This window comes from Chiroxiphia lanceolata, chromosome 2 (assembly GCF_009829145.1).
Source record: "Chiroxiphia lanceolata isolate bChiLan1 chromosome 2, bChiLan1.pri, whole genome shotgun sequence".
Classification (NCBI taxonomy): Eukaryota; Metazoa; Chordata; class Aves; order Passeriformes; family Pipridae; genus Chiroxiphia; species Chiroxiphia lanceolata.
Window position 1 is genome coordinate 8,058,534 of NC_045638.1, and position 18,790 is coordinate 8,077,323.

Here is an 18,790-nt window from a genome sequence, read left to right on the forward strand (position 1 = left end):
GGAGGGGCCGGGGGCGGGCAGGGTGGCAGGGGGCGGCAGCGCGGCGCGACCCGCCGCGGAGGCTCGCAGCGATGTCTGGCAGCGCCGCCGCCGCCGGGGTTTTGACAGCTTGGCGGAGCGGAGTGAGCGGAGCTTTATGGTAATTGCGGTTCTCCACTGGCCTTCTGGGTAGCGAGAGAGGGGAGTATCGGCGGGGCGGGGGCGGCTTTCCCCTCCTGCCGGCCGGGGATCGCGGGAGCGCGGAGTCCTCCCCGGGGCGCCGCAGCTTGGCAGCGACCTGTGCCAGCCGGGGGAGCGGGCGAGGCGAGGGGCTGGCGGCGCGGCAAGGGGGGGCAAATCAATTAGTCAGGGCAAGAGGGGGGAAGCGGGCGAGCGGCCGGGCGATCCCTGCCTGGGCAGGGAAACGCAGCCAGGGGAGGGGGAAACTTGCTGAGGGAAAAAGCGGTGGCGGCGCTGCTGCTGCCGCTGCCGCTGGCGGCGGCTCCCTCGGTGCAGCGCCTGCCCGGGGGAGGGGAAGGGAGGGAGGCGGCGGCTAGAGGAGGAGGAGGAGGAGGAGGAGGAGGAGGAGGAAGAGAGGGAGGGGGGATGCGAGGGGAGCGCAGCGTGCAGCAGACGGAGCCCGGTCTCCCAGCGGCAAGGTGAGGAAGAGCGGCTTTCCCGGCGGACTAAAGAGGGGAGGGGGGGGAGAGGAAGAAAAAGAGAGAGAGAGAGAGAGGGGAGAAGAGGAGGAGAGGAGAATTAAATCCCCAGCCACACACACACAAAGCCGCGGCGGCCAGGGCACGGGAGACGGCGGCGCGGGCGAGATGTGGGGAGCGCCGCGCTCGCCAGCGCAGGAACTTCGCCCGGAGCAAGCCAGCAACATGGCGCTGCCAAACCAGAGCCGGCAGCCGGAATGAGCATCGCGGGCTGCCGCTCCCACTCCCGCTGCTGAGCCCAGCCGAGCCGAGGAGCAAAGCCCTTCCCGTGGGCACCTGCCCCGTCGGCGCAGAAGGCGGCCGCACTCCGGCGCCCCGCAGCTCCCTGCTCTTTTCGCACCCCTTCCCCGACCCGCCCGCGCCGGGGCAAGCCGCGGAACACGCACCCACAAGAGAGGGAGAGTGGGATCGTGAAACTTTTCTCGCCTCTTCCTCCCACCCCTGACGGGGCTGCCCTTCCAGGGAGAGAGCAGCAGGCCAGGCGACGGTGCGGGGACCCGCGGCGCGGGAAGGTCTGTGCTCCGCTCCGCGAACAGCTCCCGTGCGGAAGAGCCGCCGCCGCCGAGTCCCGCGGTGACGGGGCGGTCGCGGGGCTCCCCCCGACCCGCCGCGGGGAAGGGAAGGCAGAGCGGCGGCGGCGGCGCCGCAGAAAGTTACAGCGCGGGGCAGCGGGGCTCGGGCGGGAGCGGCGGGGTCAGAGGGGTCTGCCGGTGCGCCTCCGGGGCTGCGGCGGCGCAGGGGAAGTTTGGAGGCAGTTGCTGGTAAAGATGCCTGTTTGGGGCAGCGGAGGCGGAGGGGGAAGCACCCCGTCGCGTTGTTGGCTCCGGTGCGTCCGTGTGGGAGTGGTGGCGGTGTTCTCGCTGTCTTCTAGCACTTTTGTGATTGGGAAGGCGCCGGAGTAAGCGGCGTTGCGGAGGCTCCCGTGGGACGGGCGAGCGAGGAGCGGCGCTGCCGACTCGCGGAGCGGGGACGGCCCCCGCGCCGGGAGGCCGGGTTCTGCGCTCCCCGCCGGGAGCAGAGCGCGTCCCGCGGCGCCGGGCAGGTGAGCGGCGGGGAGAACCCGCTGCCGGGCTGCCGTTCCTCTCTCCGGGAGAGCCCGGGCGCTGCTCCCCCCTGTCCCTCCGCCCCGGCGGGGCGGGCGCCGCGGCGCACGTGGGGTAGGGCGGCCCGGGGTTTTCCCGTACGCGGAGCTGTGCTGGCGTGAGGTCCGGCGTGACACGGAAGTTTAGTCAGCCCTAAAATGTAGTTTGGAGTTGGGAGAGCGAGCCAGAGAGAGGCTCGGGGCTTGCCATCAAAGGGCCGGTCGGAGGGGGACGGCCAGGCGGGGAGGCAGCGGAGGCTGCTTTGTGAAGCCGGGGCCAAGTGGGGCGGCTCTGCGCAGCATATGAGGCATGCATTTGATGTTCGCGGAGCGAGTCCGGGGGCGAGGGCTGCGGAACGTTCACGTTCCTCTTTCTCGATGTGTGTGTGTGTTGGGTGGTTGTTTTTTTTTTTTTTTCCTCCTCCTTCCCCCCTCTCGTTTCCGCGATGTCGTCGGATCCCGGGTTTGTTGATTGTAGAGGGGGCGAGGGGGAGGCGAAAAGAACCTCCCCCATCTACCCCGATAAGAAAAAAAAGAAAAGCCCCCACCATAGTGAGCGGTGCAAAACTGACAAAGTATGGGGACTGGCTTTAATGGTATCGCCTCGGAGCTCCTCGCGGCATTAATTCCCACTAATGAATCTTTTCCAGAAACTCTGTTCATTGCTTTCATCTGCTCTTTGGAGCCCGCAGCTTTTGTATTCGTGCTTGTATTAAAAGGGGGGGGGTGGAGGGCGGGGGGAGCCCAACCCGCACCGGGTAGCCAAGCCTGGATTTTTCAAAGGTTTCTATTAACTTTTTTTTTCCCGCCTCCCGGTCCCCGACGCCCGCGGCTGCCGCCGCCCCCCCAGCGCACCTCCACCCTTGTCCCCTACCTCGGGGCGCCAGGATCAATGCCCCGCCAGAGCCGCTTGGGAACAAAGCTGGGGCGAGAGCGGGCGAGCGGTGCTGGGTCTCGGTCCCCCGGGCAGCGTCCGCATCCCCCGCCGGTGACTCTGCCACTCCCGGGTCGCCGCTCCTCCCGCAGCTCCGTGCGGGCCGCTGCCCAACTGAGCCCGGCGTTCCCCTTCCTCTAGCCGCCTCTCTCGCTGACTTTCGTCCCCGAGACGCTGGTGCTTGCCTGTCTGTCTGGAGCACGGTGCTGTCGCCCTTGCGACACACCGATTCATTTCCTTTCGGTTCTGCTGTCGGAGCCCCTGGGTGGTTTTTTTTTTCCCTTTTTTTTTTTTTTCTTCTTCCCGAGAGGTAGCCAGCGCAGCGCTCACTCTAATTGCTTTTAGGAGGATTAGAAGCAAATTCCTCCCCCAGCCCCCCACCCTCCGCCGCCTCTTCCCTCTCTCCGCCCCCCCCCCGCCGGGTTGCCTTCGCGCGCCGGGGTTACAGTTTATCCCTGGTGCGGTTCTTTGAATTGCTGTCACAAATAGGTGACTCAGAGTTAATTAGGAAGTATGCACCGGATCAATGGGCTGCACAGCTCATTAGTTATTCCCCAGCCTTTTGCAGCGTTGGACCTCCGGCTCCTCGCCCCGTATACCTCTTTAATACGCAACCTGGAGGGCTGGCAGGGACCAGGGAGCACTTCGGGTGAGGGGGGCTGGGTGCGAAGGGGCGTGATGAATACGGACATTGAAGTTTCCAGGTTGGGAGGTTACCTACGGACGAGTGACCGGGACCCCCACTGCTTCCCCCCCGAGCCCCTCCCTCACCGACTGTCAAACCTGCCGCCCCTCACGGGCGTGGTGGGTCGTTACCCACCCTGAGGTCGGCGGGACGAGCCCCGAATGTTACCAAAAACAAACAGGCATCAAAAAAAAAAAAAAAAGTGTGTGTGTTTATTGGAGCGTACGCTCAGAGAGCAGACAAAATCTCATTTGTCAGGCATGAAGGTGGGCTGTGTGGAAGGCTATAAATATACCGGGGAGGATTGTATCGCGGTCACTTTTCTGTTCTTCGCCATTTCTAAGGTGAGTGGCGGAGGCTGAGGGACCGGGCAGGGGCTTCTCCTGGTATTGTTTGTCCGTCTGTGATAGATCGGTCTAGACAGCCGCTCAGGCTCCCTGCGAGCTCAAGAACCAGAGCCTGAAAGGGAGAGTGGGGGAGACGGAGAGGAAAAGGTCACAGCGATATTTTTTTTTTTTTTTCCCCCCTCTTTTCTTCCTTTCTTTCTTTTTTCTTTCTCTTTTTTTTTTTTTTTTTTTTTTTTTTTTTTTGGTGGAGATGCTTGTTAACCCTTAAGACCGAGAGAAGATCAGGGCTGGCTGCTCCGGACTGGAAAGCTGCGATAGCAGCAGCGATCGCAGGGATGCTGTCGGAGCCAGGGGTCTGGACGAGGCAGTGCTGCCCGTCCATCTAATGGCTTTATAAGAGATGTTTCCCACAACAGGAAAAGAGTTCACGAGGCAAGCGCCAGATGATTTTGTTCCCAGGAGTTTTCTCTCTCTGGAAACTCCGAGGAGCGCTTGGAGCCCGGGGTCGGGCCCCTCGGGCTCGGGGGCATCGGGGCCCGCCATCGGGGCGTCCCTGGGGCTCTCTGCCTTCCGCGGGCCCGCCGTGCCCCCCCTCCCCCCTTCCTGCGGGCTGCAGTGGAAACCCCGCGATGGATGTTCCCGGCCCCACGCGGGGAGCGAGTTTCCGTGGCCGCCTTCAGGTCCCGTCAACTTGTCCCCCCGGCAGCTCGGTGTTCTCTGCCCCACGGGGCCGCGTGTGTGCTCACAGTGTGGGGCAGCCCTCGGCTCATTGTCTGTGCAGGCAGGAGCCGGGCGTACCTGCCTCGGGGTGTTTGGAAGCCCACGGGAGCACACGTACCTCGTGGAGTGTAAGGGCAGGTGGAGAGCAGGGTCTGTGTTGAGGCTCGGGTGGGTTGGGGGTTATTTGCAGCTCCTGTGTGCATGTGTGTGCTTCCTTTTGTGCTTGAGACGTCCTCGGTGGATGAGATGCGATCCTGGCGTGCAAGCCTGGGCGGTACAGATTAAAAGCAGTTAAGGCTTTAGAACGATAGATAAAAGCTGGTTTTGTTGGATTCGCCTGCAGCGCAGACCATTCCCATCCCTCTTTGTCTGAGCCCTGGTTCCGGGCGCTACAGCCTTATTGGAAATGCTCCCGAGCAGTCCGCAGCCAGGGCAGCAGGCAGCTCAGCGCTTATTTACACGTCACATCTAAATACATCTCTAATTAGATAGAAGCAATGCCGGAAATGGCAGATTTGTTGCATATCTAATAGAGACCAGTGCAAACAGACTCAGCAGGGTTTCCCTCCCTTCTCCCCCCCCCCCCCAAAAAAACCCCACCATCAAGACCAAGGCAGTAATCTGAGAGCGAACAGAAATGACTTCTCCCATTTGAGCGCATTATGAACCACACATTGGCAAATGTCTCTAATATTTAGAGCAATACTTAGGATGTGTGAGCTGAATGCCCAAATATGGACTGGGTCTTGAAACAATACTGGTGCCTTGGCTTTATTCCTGTGCTGGTGGACAATCTAGGCTCCGTGTCACACGCTGTATCTGCCTTTACCAGGATGTGCCAAGAGCTGCAGCTTCTCAGGCAGTTCAAAATTGTCATCCCGTTTCCCTCCTCTTCCTCCACTCCATGATAATTCACTTTTTAAAAAACTGATGAAGCAGCCAAGGTCCCCTAACAGCAATTAAGCTTCAGGGGCTCCTGTACAGTCTGTGCAAGCAAACTTTCTGGATCTGTGCAGCTGCAAGACCGCATGAAGTTGTTGACATGCTTTCGTGTCTCCGTTTGTGGAGAAAATGGACACAGGCCACCACAGCCCAAAATAATGAGTGCTGCACATACCAAAGTAGTCCTGGCACTCTGTGGCTGTCGTTTACAAGGTCTCTCAACTTTGACCGATGAGTGGCCCCTGCAAAGACAGGCAAAAGGCCTGCTCCAGTTCAGGTCATAGCTGTAGCAGCCACATTGCCCTCGGAGTAAATGTGGCTTGGAGTATATCGATGATTGGTATGGAGGACAGGTGATCTCTGATTTCTGCATGTCTTGACAGAGGTCTGGACTCTTACTGGGACCCTGCAGCATAGTTGGGGTGGACAGGTGATGTGTGATTCACACACCACAATAGATCATGTTTTAGTGCGGGCTTAGAAAGAGCAGCATGAAGCCGAGTTTAATACTTCCTCCTTAGGCTGGTATTGCTTTAGAAATAATTGATGGTCAGAGCGGGCCTGCTCCCCTCTTTCTTGGTGTCGCAATAACCTGAGTGGTGGTGTGGAGAGCTGGGCTCACCCTTTTTAGCTCTGCTGAGCAGCGCTCGCTGGCTGCATCGCGTGTGTGTGCCGGAGGCAGCGCAGATGCCCGGGCTGCAGGCAGGGGGAGTTCCCCTGGCCGTGAGCAGATCCCGTTAATCCTCTGGCCTTTCAGGGAACCGGCTTACAGCAACCGCTGCTCCGGAGCGACCTTTCCCTCCAACCCGACCCGCTCAGGTCCCCAGGCTGCGGCGGGCAGGGACGTCTCTGCCAGGGGACTGTGTCTTTCGTGGGGGTTTCTCTGGAGCAGGCTGCCAAAGCTCCTTTGAATGGCTGAGCAGACGAGGTGGGGATGGAAAGGAGGCCAAGAACTCCTTGCTAATGTGGCTTTAGGAAAGTTCTGCTGGTTTCCAGCAGGGAATTAATTTTTTCATGTTTGCTGGACAACAGTTCTTGGCTGAGCGGGGATTTTTTTTTCCTCTCATCTCTTCCACCGCTGGAAAAGTTAGCGAGTGAGAGCACGCCTCTGTACCTGCCTGCCTGTTTTCTGAAACTATTGTCTGAATTATTTGGGACTCTCCCTTTGCTCTTTGCACCCCAAACCTACCTCGTGAGCTGACAGATTTGTGCTGTGTGATTAGACATGCAAGGAAGTCCGCTTGGAGAAGATCCTGACAGCATGAAATATAATTTGTGATCTGAAAGACAGTTTTCAGTATAATCTCATTATGCACCACAGACTCCCGTGTTATTTTGTAGAAGGCGGACAATGATCAATTTACATTGACCTAGGGCTGGGCGAGCTTTTAGATGGTAATTGCCATATTGATTTGCATGCAAAAAGAAGACCTGCTAAAATTAAAGACCGGAAGCTAAATTAAACTAAATTTATTGTCTAGGTGCAAACTAAAAGACTTGTTAAAGTCTAGGGTAGACTTGGAAAGCTATGAAATTGAGAGAAACATGATTCTCATCCCGATCTCTCCGGAAAATGAATCTACATGACGGAGACTGGGGCTGCAAAGACCCCATTGTGAGCGGAGGCACACAAACCAGGGCTGTTCCTTGTAAGCCCTGACTCCCTAAACAATCGGAGAATAAAATATCTCCTCTGTCCAATGAAAATCTCGGCCTGAATGTTGGGATTGTCGTGCTAAGGAAAACAAAGCTTTATTTGGATAAGACAATTAAAGTGGAAAGTGCAGAATCCACCAGCCACACTGGGAACAGCTCGTATAAAGAGCCGAGTGTGTTCGGTAGAACACAGGGGAAAGGGGGAGGTTCGGGGCCACGCTGTGCGGCCAAGCCCACACTGGGAAAGCCTGGCATTGTGCTTCCTCTGCCTGCTCCCCGACCAGGAGAGATGAGAGTGCTCCCAGCAAACATGCTCTCCTTTCCATGGTTCCTGCTGCCCTCGGAGCAATCTCCCACATCCAGGAGCTTCACTGGCACAGTGCTGTGGCAGGGTCATTCCCCACAAACCTCTAGATGGCCCGCAGTGGGTTGCAGTCTGCCAGTCAGCCTGTTCTTTCTCAGAGTGTATTTTGCTTTTAGTTTTCAGCTGGAGTAGCTCTTGCTCTTACCTCAAGTGCTCATTTAAGTCTTAGGAATAGCTCAACTGGACGTTTTGTATGTCTTTCAGTATTTGCATATTACAAAACATTTGGACCTGTGTCCTCTGTTATAAAAGTCAGAATTCCAACTTCATGGGAGTTTTGGAGTAGCCAGTACTTGGCACAGTTGATAGAAGAGAGAAATACACCTGTACTTGCACAGAGAGCAGACTCCATGCTTGGGACAGCCCGACGAGTGTCCTTGTGTTTGTGTGGACCAGGTGCTGTGGGGCTGCCTGTCCCTCACCCACTGCTGTGTTTCCCCTGCGTTCCCTGGGAGTGGGGTGGCATTGTAGCTGGGAGTCTCCTGGAGGGGGGTGAGAGAGCTTTGTGGGGCTTGTTTACTTAGGGCTTGAGTATGGCATTTGCCTATGATGACAGGTGGGGACAGAGAAGTGAAATCAAGCTGTAGGGGCATATTTCTCAGCTCTCCTTGAAATTAGCAGAGAAATTGTTAATGGCACGGGAAGGGATGGGCTGAGCTCCTCTAAGTGTAAATTCTCTCCCTGAGCCAAACTTTCTCCGTATGAAAGCTCCCAGCTATGGAGAGATCCTACAGAGATCTCTGATCCTCAGGCAATCCCCTTTGCTCCCACGCCCCGGTGTGCTGTGTTGTGCTTTAAGCCTCTTCGGCTTGCCCACAGCAGTAGGAGGCTGACCTGGGTGTTGGGGAAAGTCCTTCCCACAGTCTTCGGTCCCCCAGGCTCACCTTGCTCTGGCCTGGTCGTGCTCCCCATGCAGTGTGTTCAGTAGTCAAGCACAAAGTGGATTAGCAAAGCCCCGTGCAGAATTAAGCAGCCCGGTGTGAAGTTATGCGGAGCTCTGCCTGGAGGACTGGCCTGCCTTTCCCCGCAGACCTCCTCTGCTGTGCCATGCTGTGCTTTGCCGTGCCAGGGCAGCCCAGGGCCAAGAAGCAGGGATGGAGACCCTGGGGTCTCCACAACGCACTGGGTGAGGAGAGAAATAAATAGCTCTGGCTAAAGTGGGAGCAGCAGGGGAAGCCGGAACAATACTTGCAAGCAGGAAGTGATCTCCCAGGGTAAACGTTTAATGGAAGTGTAACCTGGCATTGCACCAAAAAAACCAAACCCAGGGTGGCTGCTGCCAGCTGGGGAGGATGGCAGGGCTCGGGGAGATGCGTGGGAGGCTGTGCTGTGCAGTGCCAGGGGCGCCCACAGCGGAGCCATGCGTGTGGAGCTGGAGGCGGCTGTGGTGCAGCCTGCCCTGAGCAGGTGGCTGAAGGTTGTCTTATTTTAGCTACAGAAATATCTCTCTAGATCCATTACTGCAAGATCTCGTTTGCAATAAACTGTATTGGCTCCCCTCTTTATACAAATTGCTGGTATGAAAGAAAACCCAGCCTATATGCATGGAGGCAGGCATGAGCTAGTGAGATCAGGTTCCTACTGAGCTCCCGGAGGAGAAGTCAGCATTTGATTGAAGCTACACTTGGTTCTTGGTTCCCAGGGGACAGCAGCCCTGAAACACGAGAGCCCTCCCTCCTTTTTTCCCCCTTCTCTCTCTCTTCTTTCCTCTAAAAGCCTTTTGTGCTGAAAAAGAGCCTCAGTAGGCACGAATCGCCCGTCTCTCACAAGACTCTGTTGCAGCCTGTGCTGACATTGTTCTGTTAGCAGTGGTTTTTACCAGGCCAGCAGGATTCTAGCTACGTATAGGCAATGAAAGAGTCGATGATACTGACCTGCGAGTCATACTGGCATCTTTGGTCAGTGAATCAGATTCAGAAGTCGATTGGGACTTATCACGTTGGTGTGAAGCACCTCACCTGCCTGGGGGAGTGCTGCCCTTTGGCAGGAGTCAGGCCCAGATGGAGACGTGCTTCCAATAAATCAGCTATTTTTCCTTTCTTGTGCTGGCTCTCAAACTGCATATAGGTACCTAGAAAGTGTTACTCCCATCTCCTATAGCCTCTTCAAGAGTTGTGTGGGACACAAATTTCAGAGGAAGTTGCTATGTCTTGGATTTCACTTAAAAGACGCATAATTTGGGTAATGCCAGGAGTCAGACTGGGTACAGAAAGATTCCTCGAACAGATTATTTTTCCCTTGCTTCTGTAAAGTAAATTCCACCTCTCCTCTAGCTTTGCTGCAGATGTAAAAACAAGTAAGGGCAGGGAAGGAGGTACGAGGATTTACACTCAAATTCCAGCTGTGCCCAACAGAAGGCCCACTGAGAGTGTGCAGTGCACTCCTTTGCTGCCAGGTGGTTGTATCGTGAGCGAAGCTGGGAGTCGTGCTTTAGGTTATCGGCATCTTTTTTCCTTGCCTTCTGATGGAAAGGGGAGGAAGGTGGAAGTGTCTCTCAGCCAACCGGCTGCGCGGACGGGGCCGGGGCCGCCGCGGGTTGCGGGGGTCACCGCCCAGGGCAGGGGCGGTGGAGGGGCCCCTCGGCTGGAGGTTCGCTGCCCCAGCAGTCGGACCGGCGGCCCGGGGCGAGGCGAACCGGGCAGGGACTGTGAATAACCCGACTTTCCCGGGGAAGGGCTGCTCGGGGACGCGCCGCGGGGGCGAGCTCGCCGTGTGCCGCGGGGCGCCGCGCAAGCTGCAGGCGCGGCTTTCCCCGCTACAGCGGGGTTCCCCCTCGCCCTTCCCAAAAGCCAGACCGAGAGCGGAGCTCAACTTCTGACTGAAGGCGTTTCGTCGGGCGTGAGTGCTGACTGGAAACCCCTCTCCGCTGTGGGGAGTAGCTCCGCGGCGCTCGGGACCCCGCGACATCGCGTTGGCGGAGCAGCACCCCCACCTTGGCCCGCAGAATCCCCCTGGAGCAGCGCGGCTCCGCCTGGCCAACCGCCGGGAACAAGCACGTTTCTGGCCCCTGGGCGGGGGAGGTGGGTAGAGGGTGTTCCTTGTTTCGAGTAACCAGCTGCAGTAGTTGATGGTAAAGCAATGAAGGCAGACACAATGCTGCTGTTGTTGGTTGATCTCTAACTGAGGATTGTTAGTCTGGGTTTAACTCTGTGGCAAGGCGGGGTGGGGGTGGGGGGGGGGTAAGGCGAAGGCTGTTTACAGCCAGTGCAAATAATGTGACAGCTGTTGGAGCGCGGAAAAGCCCGCGCCTCGCCGGCACTCGCACACAAAAGCTCTCGCTGCGGCCGGAGCGGCCCCGGGGCCGCTCCGCCGCTCCCGGAGGCACCACCCGGCGCTGCGGGGCCCGGCGGGACGGCCGCGGGGCTCTGCGGAGCATCCCGGCGGCGGAGGGGCGCCCAGCATCGTTCCCCGGCCGCCCGCCGCGTCGCTTAAGCAAAACGCCACTGGGCGGGGAGAAGCGTCCCCCCCCACCTCCCCCGACCCCCCTTTCCTCCTCCGCTTGATTTACAAGCGCAGAGAGGCAGCGGGAGGAGCGGCCGGCTCCGTGCCCGGCCCCGGCGCTGGGAAATCCCCCCCGGCGGCAGGTTTGCGCCGGCCCTGGTGACTTCGCGGGGAGCAGCGGGAGAGGCGTCCCGGCAGCCCGTGGGAGGAGGGGGCAGCCCCACTCCGAGCCGCTGCTGCCTCGGGCGTAGGGCGGTGCGGGGGCTGGCAGCCCGTCTCCCTCCCAAACACGTGTTGGCAGAGGAGAAGTTGTTATCGCTTGAGATGGCAGCATGCGACCCCCGATAACCTGGATTCGCAGGGACCCCTGGAGAAGGTCTTCAGTGTAAAACTCCTCGTGCATAAATTGCCCGAGCGGCTATTTTCTGCTCAAAGCCTCTGCATCTAAGCCCCTCGGTTTGCCATCTGAGCGTAGGATATAAAATGCAGTCCGTTCTTGAAGTTTGCTCCAGTACCCAGAGTGATCTCCTGGCCCTTTCAGAAGAGCCTCTGGAAAGTCAAGGGAACTTGGAGAACTGGGTTCCGGCCTATATTTGTACCTGACATAATTTCGCTACCTACGAGAATCGCTGTGTTTTATATAGTAAGTGACCTCCACATACTATTGTCTTTTTTGACTACGCGGCCCTGGGTGGGAAAGCAGGTGGTAATGGGAGACGTTTATTTCCTCTCCCCCCCCCCCTCCCCCCCCCGTGTTAGTAATTTTGGTCGATGGGTTGTCTTATCTATTTCTCTCCAGTCAATCTAATTTTTTTTTCTCTTTTGGCCTGTGACTGTCCCCTTGGTCCTTTATGGATTACGCTGTGCTATAGTGGCAAAAGTACACCAGTAGTCATTCAACAATTTAGCATCAATTCCTATAAACCGGTGTTTTATATGACATGTGCCATTTTTCTGCAAGAATACTGCTTGTGAAACTAGTTTCGCCTTGGAGCAAAGGCGGAAAGATAAACAAGCCTGCATAGCCAAAACACTTGCATAGCCAAAACACTGGCAATCGTTGCCTCTTTCCAAATCTTTTAAAGTCACGGAGCAATATTTTCAGGATTATGCTGCCTGCCTCTGAGGAGGGAATGTCGCCGGCGTTAAAAAAAAAAAAAAAAAGCTAATGCAAATTAGAGAAAAATAATTTTCTTTCAGCGATATGCAATGTATTAGTCACTTGTTATCATGCTTAGAGGCAGACCTCATTTGCGCGTCTGCCAACTCGTTCACATCTGCTCAGAGCTGTTCAGGGCATTTTAACCTTGGCGGTGTCGTGTCGTAGTCCCACGGATCAAGAACGAGTAATTAAAGCTCTAAGCAGCAGCAAAAAATTCATAGCCGCCCATCTGCATCGCAGTGATTCGCTGCTTTGTTTCGGTGCGGAGCGCCGGGATGGGAAGGCAGGGCCGGCGGCGGCCTCCGTGCTGCCTCTTCTCCGCCGGGGCACCGCCGCCACTGGCACTTTATGTCCTTTTTTTTTTTCCCCCTTCTTTTTCTACCTTTTTTTTAAAATTATTTTTATTTTACAATTTTTCACGGAAAAACCGAGCGTTGTTGTTGGGATTCCTTTCTCTTTCCCCGGTGTTTTCCGCACGCCGAGGCGGGCGGTGCTTGGCGCTGGCTGTGCCCATCCTGGACGTTTGCCTCTAAAGGTCTGGAGAAGGTTGATGTGAGGTCGGGACACCGGAGTTGCAGCGACGTTTAGTCGAGGTGCTCGTAATGCAGCTTTCGTAACCGAGGCTCGCCAGCGCTTTCCAGAAGTGCTCGGGAAAGCGTTCTCCGTTAAAGAGAAACGTTAGCGCCATAAACCCGACATAAACTTGGGGCGAGGCTAATTTTTATGCATTGTTCAGCAGAAACAGAGCTGTTTGTTTGTTGTTGGGAGGAGGAGGGGAATAAAGAAAAAAAATAAAAAAAGGAGGAAAAACCCCCAACTTCCCAAGCACTTTTTCTTACATGTGGCCGGCGAAGGTCCCCGTGCCCTGGCCCCGGCCCCGCCGTGGCTGTGCAGACAAAGCCCTGCGGGGAGCGAGAGGCTCCCAGGCCGGCGTCGCTAGGTAGAACGAGAGACGGAGGCACCTAAGTTTAATATTTCCCTGTTGTGCGCCGGCCATTTGCTGCATGAGGCGCGGGAGCCGCCGTCCCCCGGCGGGGCTGCGGGGCTGCCGCTGCGGGGAGGGAGGGAGGACCCTGGGGGGAAGCGGAGGGAGCCGCTCCCCATCCCTCAGCTCCGCGAAGCTGTTGCTCCGTAAATGAGGGAACCACAGGCCCTGTCAGCCGCAGTTATGCAAAATGAAGTCGTCCGTGATCAATATCTCCCAACGTCCCCGACGGATGCGTGGGGGGGCCGCCCCCGCCCAGCGTGCGGCGGCGGCTCCGCGCCGGGGAGCGGTGTGCCGGGGTGGCCGGAGGGAAACCAAGGGCGTACGTCCCATTAATCACTACACCCCCCCCCCCCCGGGGGTGCGGCGGGGGCTGGGGGAAGGAAACGGGGGGCCGTGCTCCGGTATTTCTGCAAGGATAACGTTGCGGAAGTGAGCGCAGGCCTTCGCCCAACTCTCTCTCGCAGGAGCGCTGGGACTTTTGTATTCGCTGGGGGGGGGCTCCCCCCCCCGTCCTCTCGCCTTATAAGTTTCCCGAGCTATTGGGGGCGGGGGGGGCTTGGCGGAGCCCGGCTAATGGCGAGCCCGTGGCGCTGCGCTCGCCCAGCCTCCCGCGGCCGAACAATGGGGGACGAGCGGGGGGAAGGGGCTGGCTTGGTGGTATTTTTCTTTTTTCTTTTTTTTTTTCCCCTCCCCTCTCTCTTATTCTTTCTATCCCCCTCCTGGAAAGCAAAAGCCATACGGAATAAGGCAACAATGAAGGGCTCCCGGGATGCCGAGTGCGCGGCGGGTTAATGGGCTTGGGGGGGGGTGTCGCGCAGGCCTGCGCTTTTCCTTCCCCGCTCCGTGAATGCGGCCTTAGATTACCTGAAACGCACATTTCTGCCTGGCCCGCGGTGCGTGGGTGTGGGTGCGTTTGCATGTGTATGTGTCCCTCTCCTACTGCTGCCGCTGCTCCTCCTGCGCAGCCCGGGCTCGGCTGCTGCCTGTTATCTCTGGCAGCAGCAGCAGCGGAAACCTCGCTCCCGTGCGTGTGTGTGTGCGAGTGAGTGAGTGAGTGTGTGTGTCTAAAATGGCGCGGACGGCCTGGGTAGGGAGATGCCGCGGCGGGTGGGCGAAGGAGGGAGCCCGGGCTCTCGCCGGGGGCCCCCTCTGCACGGGGGCCCGGGAGGTTCCTGCGACTGAGCCGGTTTGCGGCTCCCTCCCTCCCTCCCTCCTCCGCCACCGCCTCCTCCGGCAGCCTTGTTCCCGGCACGGCCGGAGCGGCGGCAGGAATCCCCCGGCCCCCCGGGGGGAGCATCCCGCCCGCCGCCGCGATGTGCGCTGGCGGGGGATGGAGACATCGCCCGCGCCGGGGGGGGCGGCTCGGGGGCGGACGCCGTAGCGGCGGTGCAGGGCTGCCAGTGCGGCGGACGGGGTCGGTGTTTCCCGCGAATCTCTGGGAAATCCTTCATGCAGTGATGCCTCAAAGTTGGGTACTAGCTGCCTCACCTCTCCCCGCTGTGTGCGTGGGAGCCTTTGCAGTCTCTCCGTCGCACCCCCTCGATGTGTTTTAACCGGAGGGAGGGAAGGGGGGGATGGGAGCGAGTGCCCCCGCCATGCAAAATGTCCCGTAACATCCAGGTGTGGGCATCGCCGTGTGCCGAGGCAGCTTTGCCCCCCCGAGGCAGCCTTGGCCTCCAGGGCGCCCCGACGAGGTGTGCGGGTGTGGGTCCGGGTCTTCCCCTGGGGCTCCACGGCGGGCAGTGCCGTGCAGGCTCCGGGGGAAGGCAGCCAGGGTTATTTGAAGGATCGCCAGCCATTTTAACTTTCCCTCATTGGCCTCCTCCCCCGCCCCCTTCCCCAGTTCCTAGGCTTATCATTAATTGAAAACTTTCCCCCCCTTCTCTCTTTTTGGCTGCCGCCGGCGCTGAGAGCGATGCAATGATTCGCCTCGCAGCATATGGGAGAGGGGGAACGCGCCGCTGCCGCTACGGCTCTGCGACTGTCTGTGCAGGGTCCAAGGCGTGACAGGCGGCGCGGGGGGAGCACGGGGGCCGCCGCTCCCTCGGGCCGCCTGTGCCGGAGGGGCTGCCCCCGCCGGAGCCCCCTGCGGGCGGGGGTGTCTCCGTGGGGCCGGAGCCAAGCGCAGCCCGGCGTGGCGGTGCCCGGGGCGGGGAGGATGCCCCGCTGGTACTGGTGCGGGTGTTGGCTCTGGCTTGGCGGCCCCGGGTGCCCTCGGTCGGCTCCGCCGCGCCGTGTTTACACGGCAGAAAGTCCCGGTCGCTGTTCGACACGTGACGGTGTGGGAGCCGCGGTGAGGGGGGGACACGGGGACGACGGGGGTGGCTGCGGCAGGAGGCTTAAAAATAGACGCCGACCCCCTTGCGCTGCCTGCACGCTGCCTAAACCGAGATGCACTAGTCGTGCATGACTCAATATGTATTTTAAATCGGTTTAGCGATCTCGCTGGCGCATTGTGCTTAGCTTTATGGTTAAATGAAATGCCACACGTCCCGGGTAAAGGTCAAACTTCTTCTCTAATCCGCGGATCCGTGCGGCGGCTACTTAGTCTGCAGCTTCCTCCTCTGGTTTACAAAACGTGTCACTAGCGGTGACTGCCGTGTGGAGGTTGCAAAAAATAACTCACAGTATTTTTTATTTTTTTATATATATATGTATAAAAAGCGCAACCAAGCCTGTTCTTTAAACACTTGTCTAATATTAGATCGCTGGCTGCTTCCAGAGCTTTATACGGCGCATTGTAAACGGTGCAGCAATACGGTGTCTCTGAAGTCTCCTTTCTAGCAGTGGCACAGGTCGTTGTTTTTGTAACTCGTAAATATGTAAGTCGGAGCTACAAGATAAACGAGGTACCTAAACACATTCATAAGCATCAACTCTGTATTTAAGCTTATAAATACCGTGCGAGCGCTGCCCTTTAAATCAAGCTCCAGATGAACGGGGCTGAGGGCTAATCGAAATGGATCGCTACGAGTCCCCGATTGCTTTTCACTTCTCTCTTAGGGATTTTCACAAATCTAGAAATGATCCTTTCACTGGCCTGGAACCGGGCGGCGGCGGGGCGGAGTGGGGGGGCAGCGGTGGCGATGTGGGGGAGGGATCAGAGCCGCGTAATTTATTGCATCGTTTTTAATATCCGAAAGGCCGGGTTGTTTGCCTGCCGCTCCGTCGGTGCCATCGGCGCTCGCAGAAGTCTTTTTTTATACCCCTCGCAGCCCTCCCCGCCGGCTGCCGCTGCGCTGCCGCTGCTGCTGCCGGCTCCGTGGCTTGTGCAGTGGAAACTGGCGGGCTGCCAGGCGGAGCTCGGAGGTGGAAAAGAGTAAAGGCGCCAAAAGGGAACTCGTGCGCCGCTGCAATTCTCCTCCCGCCCCGCTTCCTGGCTCGCTGCAGCCGCCGGCCCCGCCGGGCTTCCTCCAACCCCCCCACCCCCCACCTCCCCCTACCTCCCTCCCCGCTGAGACTTTCACCTCACAAACTCGGCACTGGGCACCCCGGGGTCATGGGGGGGGGGGGGGGGCTGGGAGGGGAGGGGGCAAAAGAAGGCTGTTTTGGCCCGAGTGGTGATGCCATCCCCTCCTCTTTCCCCCGGAGGCGCGGAGAAGTGGAGGCTTCCACCTCCTCCTTCTCCCCCCTCCCCGCGGGCATCGGGTTTTTCTCGTTTCCACGCCAGGAGCGTGTTAACAAAACTTTGCTGCTGCTGGCGTCAATGGCTGCCAAAAGTCTGTTGACGTTGCGAGGGAGACCCAAACGTTTCCCTTTTTAATCAGCGCGGTGTGTGTCTGTGCCTGCCTCTGCGGCGCGGGGCCGGCGGGGCGCGGGCTGCGCGGGCCGGTGGGTGTTCCCGGCAGGGCTCGGCTCAGCACGGCACGGCACGGCTCGGCACGCCGGGGCCCCGCTCAGCTCGGCAGCACGCCGGGAGGCAGGTTAGTGCTTGCAGGCGCTTTTCACAACTGGTTTCGCACGGCGGCATCGCTGCGGAACCGCGTGTGCGTTGCGCGTCTCACTCCCGCCCCCCTCCCCCCCTCCCCGCGCCTCCCTCCCTCCCTCCTCCGTGCATCACCGTCTATATTTAGCCGCAAATGGCTTTATCGGCCAGACACCTCCCGGAGGAAATGCCGTGCGCGCTCCGGCTGCCGAGCCCCGATCCGCGCCCCGCCGCGCAGCGGGGCGGGGGCAACCGGGGGGGCTGCGGCGCCCCGAGACGCGCCGACGGTGGCCCGGTGGGTGACGGGCGGGGAGGACGAGGACGAGGAGGAGGGAGGGAGGAAAAGAGAGACGTGTCCTCGGTTTCCTCCGTGCACTGGGGCGCTCAGCCTGCCGTCGAGGTTGCATAACGGGACCGGCTGCGCCCTCCCCCGCGGAAGCTGAGTATAAATAGGTGCGGTGCCCCCCACGCCCCCGCCGCCGTCGCTGCAGCGCGGAGGGCTCGAGGAGCTGCCGGCGTTTGGCCGAGCCGCGGAAGTCCCGTGCGAGCCAGCATCCCCGACGGGCTGCTGCCTGTGGGGAAAAAGAGGGGGGAGAGGGTCGGGGTGTGCGAAGAGTTAAGAGCCTGCTGCTTATTACAATGAAATTATGGCTGGCAGTGGCGCCGCTTCTCGTTCAGCAGACCTCCACTTTTAAACAGTTCACAAGAAGTTCATCAGGGCGGTGATGATTATAACTGCACACATGCGCACCCAGGGCGGGCAGCGACAAGGGGTGGCTTTGGGGAAGGGACTGGCAGCCGTCGAGGGTGCAGGCTCTGACGTGCCCAGTGGCTCCCAGGGCAACCCACCACCTCCCTGCGACCTGATGGGCTTTGCCCTTGCTCAGGTGGTGGGACATGGAGCCTCCAGATTACCCGCTGTGGCTGGGGAAGCTCTCGGCCCCCTGTGCAACTTCAGCCTTTCACTATCTGCACGTGTCAGGGGATTGATGGGCTCTAATTCAGGCACTGTGCCTTATCTTAATGATACACTTCCACCGAGGAAACCAGGCCGGGCACAGGGATCAGGGCCATGTGCCACCGAGGCCCTTCTCCGAGCTGGTGTCCCGGTGTCCATCCCTCACAGATAAGGCAGCACATGGGGTGGCTACTAACCTTACCTAAAACCCTAAATCACTCTCTCCATGCTGCTGCTGCCTCTATTGAAAACATTACGAGCGGCGCATCTGGAAACCAGTAAATCTGTCCAGAAAACGTCTTTCCAGTGAAATAGCTCCTTTTGAATGATAGTGCGCTATCTAACCTCCACGGATTTTTGTTTCCTCACAGCAATTTGTGCGGACTTCATTAGGGAAAGCTAACCGTTGTGGAGAGAGGAGGGTCAACATGCCGTTTCATTAATATACATTTGTTCCAGACGTGGAGTTTTGCACAAAAGGCCTCTCTGAGGGGAGAAAAAAGTGTTGGGGAACAAGGCTTTCCTGCCGTTTCAGTTCTTAAACCTCTCTGAAGGTGTGTGAAGTATTGTGTTAAAGGCCCAATCTGGGCTTCTTCCCCATTAAATGCCAAAGTGATCATTTGCATATTTTGTAGTCTGACAAAGGATATGAGTTTGCTGGGGAAGCATGGATGCTTTGGGAGACGTTAAGCATTAAACTCCCAGTGGTCAATCACCCGTTACTGGTTTGTGTGTGTGTGTGCAAAAGGAGTATCATGCCTCCTGCTTAAAGGCTTCTATTTTTGTGAGAGAGGAAGAGCTGAGGGATATCCTGTGCATTAAAGGCTCCCCCTACTTATTAACCCAGCATTTAGCAGCAGGATGCAGGCTGAAGCTCAGTCAAAAGAAA

The 18,790-nt window shown here is 58.5% G+C and overlaps 1 protein-coding gene across 7 annotated transcripts in view; it reads left to right on the plus strand.

Annotated features, from left to right (window-relative positions):
• The first annotated feature begins 575 nt into the window (after positions 1–575).
• BCOR (BCL6 corepressor) overlaps positions 576–18,790 on the plus strand; it is a 59,671-nt gene continuing 41,456 nt past the window's right edge. For 5 of the 7 annotated variants that reach the window (XM_032679803.1, XM_032679809.1, XM_032679810.1 and 2 more), the window contains exon 1: positions 576–638. The gene's annotated coding sequence lies outside the window, so the exon portion shown is untranslated. Of the gene's footprint in view, positions 639–665; positions 1,211–18,790 lie in introns of those variants that run through there. The other 2 variants (XM_032679806.1, XM_032679805.1) reach the window with 2 other exon arrangements.